Here is a 4,225-nt window from a genome sequence, read left to right on the forward strand (position 1 = left end):
TTGTATGTGGTTTGAGAAGATAGTATAATTTCCTTCTTCTGTATGCTTTTCCTATTTATTGAAGAGATTATCCCTTTTTCATTGTGTGTTCTTGATATCTTTGTCAAGTATCAGTTGGCTGAAATGTGTAGATATATTTTTGTGTTCTCTATACCGTTTCATTGATCTATGTATCTGTTTGTATATTAATACTATGCTGGGTTTTTATTTTCAGGCCTTGGGATTGAATGCAGGGCCTTGTGCATCACTCTACCTAGATCCCCAGTCCTCTTTTTACTTTTTAAACTTTGTATTTGTGTGTGATATATGCATGTATGTGCACATGTGTGTGAGTGTGCATGCCTGTGCACATACCCAGAGTACATCAGGTGTCTTCTTTTTCTTCATCTCTCTCTCTCTCTCTTATTCCCTTGAGATGGCGGTCTTTCACTGAACCCAAAACTTGACATTTTGGCTAGGTTGGATGACCAGCAAGCACCTGGAATTCACTTGTCTCCACTCCCGCAATACTGTGTTTACAGGGACACATGGCCACGCAGCCTTTTTACAGTGGTTATGGAAACTCAAACTCAGGCCCTCATGCTTTCACAGCAATTATGAGCCATCTCCTTAACCCCTATTTTTTACCTTCAAGACAGGGTCTCATTAGATTGCCTAGGCTGGCTCTGAATTCATTCTGTGTATGTATCTAATTGTAGCCTTGAACTTAAAATCCTCTGAAGAAGTTAGGATTATAGGCCTGTGTCACCAGGCCCAGCTAATGCAGTTTTCATAGCTTTATAGTAAAATTTTGAAATCAGGTGGTATATTCCTAGCTTTTCTCTGTTTGTTCGAGCTATTTTTGGTTATTTGGGAGAAGGATCTTTGTTGGGCCATGTGAATTTTAAGATTGCTTTTTCTGTTTCTGTGAGTAATGGCACTGGAATTTTGATAAAGATTACATTGAATTTATAGATTGTTTTGGGTGGTATTGATGCTTTAACAATATTAATTTTTCTATAAACTTAGAGTATCTTTTCATTTATATCTTCAATTTCTTTCAGTGGTGTATAGTTTGGGTGGTATATATCAGTCACGTCTTTGGTTTATTGAGTCTTAAGTATTTTATTTTTATAATTACTATAAATGGGATTATTTTCTTGATTTCTATTTTTGGATAGTTTTTTATTCATAAATGGAAACATTAATGATTTTTTTGTTGCTTTGGGGATTATACTTTAGCTTGAATAGAGTAACTATAGAAAATATTAAAATACCCAGGTAAATAAAAGGCAAAGGATTATGAGATACTGAGTCCACAATTGTGCTTTAATTGGTGTCTTAAGTTTCTAACACCACTCAGACTAGTTCCCCAACACATGAAATATCTGGAGTACAGTAAAACCCTCCACACTGTACACCATGCCACATATCCACTGTATAAGTTCACTGGTTTCCATCTTGCTTTTATTTTTAATCAAAAAATGTTTTATCTGTAATTCATAATCAGATTCTGGTTCTTGAAGACTTGGGTATGAAATAATGCTCATTGATTTGCTTTTCAATTGAATTTTTCCAAAAACAGTATAATTTTTAAAACTATTGTGTAGAAATGGGGAACCTAACTTAATTTCATAACAATGTTCAAAAAATTCATGTACATGAGTCAATGAAATGGCTCAGAAGCCTGGCCACCTGAATTCAGTAGAAGGAAAGAACTGACTTCACAAAGTTATTTTCTGACCTCCACATGTGTGCCATGGCATGCACACCCACATACCTACATCATATACAGAAGAACACAATAATAATAAATTTTATTTTTAATGCAATTATGTTATAGAACAATCAGATAAATAACAGTATTAAAGGGCCTGGAGAGATAGCTCAGTGGTTAAGAGCACTGACTGCTCTTGCAGAGGACCCGGGTTCGATTCCCAGCACCCACATGGCGGCTACAAACCGTCCTTAACTCCAGTTCCAGGGCAATCCGAAGCCCTATTCTGACCTCTGCGGCATTGCAGGACACGGGTGCACTCACATACATGCAGGCAATACACTCATACACATATATTAAAGTATAATCCTTTAAGAATTAAAGAGAAAAAATGATATAATTTAATATTATTTCAGATATTTTAAATTCTCTATAAAACTCTTTATCCACAAACTAATCATTTAACTGTGGTACGCAGAATATATTGAACACATTGCTTGGTGTCAAGGCAGGGAAACAGTGGCTATTGTGTAATAAAACCATCTTCTTGTTCCATCTTGACCCAAGTCCTGGTTTTTTACAGGGAACTTCCTCGTGAGAAACCTAAAGTTATAAAAGAATACACCATTTTCATCTACTGGTTGGTATTCGTATTCCAGATCAGGTAGGAAGTCACTTCCAGAGCCACTTCCAGACCCCTCACCAGAGGCAGAGCTAAAGCAGGAGCCAGAGCCTGATCCAGACTAGGTCTCAGAAATAGGGACGACATCTTTCAAGTCCCAGGATGCTATCATTAATAGAGTCAGCCATTAGAGAGAAGATGCTGTTGGATTTGCCTGGAATTACGTCAAACATGGTCCCTTTTCGTCAATGCAGTTTGCAGAATTACTGTTTGTATTGCAGTGTGCCTGCTGGTACCTGGCTCCCTGTGTGGGATCATCATTGTCAGCATCCTATCCGCCATAACATACATCACTCCTCTTGCTTCAGGACCACTCCAACCCTGGCTCCTTCCATCCCAGTGTCACCCATCATGTGATTTCTATATGTTGATCTTTAAAATTTTCTTTACTTATTTATGTGGTGTGTATGTGTGTGTGTGTGTGTGTGTGTGTGTGTGTGTACAACTTTTCTGGGTTTGGTTCTCTCCTTCCACCTTGTTTTGAGGCAGGATCTATCTAGCTGTTTCTGCTGTTGTGCTGCATACTCCAGGCAGCTGGACTGTGAGCTTTCACTTGAGGCTCCTGTCTCTGCCTCCTATTTTTCTGTATGTAGGAGCACTAGGATATGTACCACTCCACTTGGCTTATCATGTGGATTCTGGGGATTGAACTCAAGTCATCACTCCTGAATAGGAAGCACTTTTACCTGTTGAGTTATCTCCCCAGTTCTATGTTGATTTTTTAAATACTGTAACTTTACTGAATTTATTTTTTAGTTTATTAAATTTTGGTGGGTTCTTTGGGATTTTCCATTTATAAGATTATGTCATCTGCAAAGAGAGAGAATATAATTTTTCTTTCCAGCTTGGATGCTTTTTATTTCTTTATCTTGCCTAATTGTTCTAAATAGAATGTCTAGTACTATGTTGAATAATGATGATGCTTTATTTTTTTTCTTAACTGAAAAACTTTAACGTTTTCACCATCCACCATCGAGTATTACATCATCTGTGGGCTTTTATACATGAAATTTATTGTGTTGAAGTACATTCTTTTTTTGTTCCTTTTTTTTTTTTGGTGGTTTTGAGACAGGGTCTTACTCTATAGCCCAGGTGGGCCTAGAACTCCCTATGTAGTCCAGGCTGACTTTGCAAATTATGGTGATCCTCTTGCCTCAGCCTCCTGAGTATTCAGGTTAAGACATTCTTTCTATACCTAATTTGTAGAAAGTTTTATTATTAAAGGATGTGGATTTTAGATGATTGTCTTTTCTGTAACTCTTCAGAGAATTATTCTGTTTGATGTGGTATATTGAATTAAGTGATTCATACATATTGAAACCTGTACCTCTGGGATAAATTTCACTTGATCATGGTGAATGGGCCTTTTAATGTGCAGTGGAATTTTGTTTGCTAGTATTTTGTTGAGTGTTTTTATATTTATGTTTATTAGGAATATTGGCCTATAATTTTTTGTACTGCCTCTGTTTTCCTTTGGTATCAAAGTCATATGACCTTTGTAAAATATGTTTGGAAATATTATTTCCCTTTAAATTTTTGGTTTTTTAAATATTTTATTTATTACTTTTATTTTATATATATGAGTGTAATTAATGCCTGCATGTAGGTGGGTTCCCCCATGTCATGCAATGCCTGCAGAGGGCAGAAGTTGGATCCCCTGGTACTGGAGTTACAGATGGTTGTTAGCTGCCATGTGTGTGCTGCGAATTGAACCTGGATCATCTGAAAGAGCTGCCAGTGCTCTTAACTGCTGAGCTGTCTCTCCAACCCCTATTTCCTCTTTAATTTTTTTAATGTAAACTTACCTTTCTTTTTAATGAATGGTAAGATTTTGTTTACATATATAT

The sequence above is a fragment of the Nannospalax galili genome, unplaced genomic scaffold, assembly GCF_000622305.1.
Source record: "Nannospalax galili isolate Female #2095 unplaced genomic scaffold, S.galili_v1.0 scaffold1759, whole genome shotgun sequence".
Classification (NCBI taxonomy): domain Eukaryota; kingdom Metazoa; phylum Chordata; class Mammalia; order Rodentia; family Spalacidae; genus Nannospalax; species Nannospalax galili.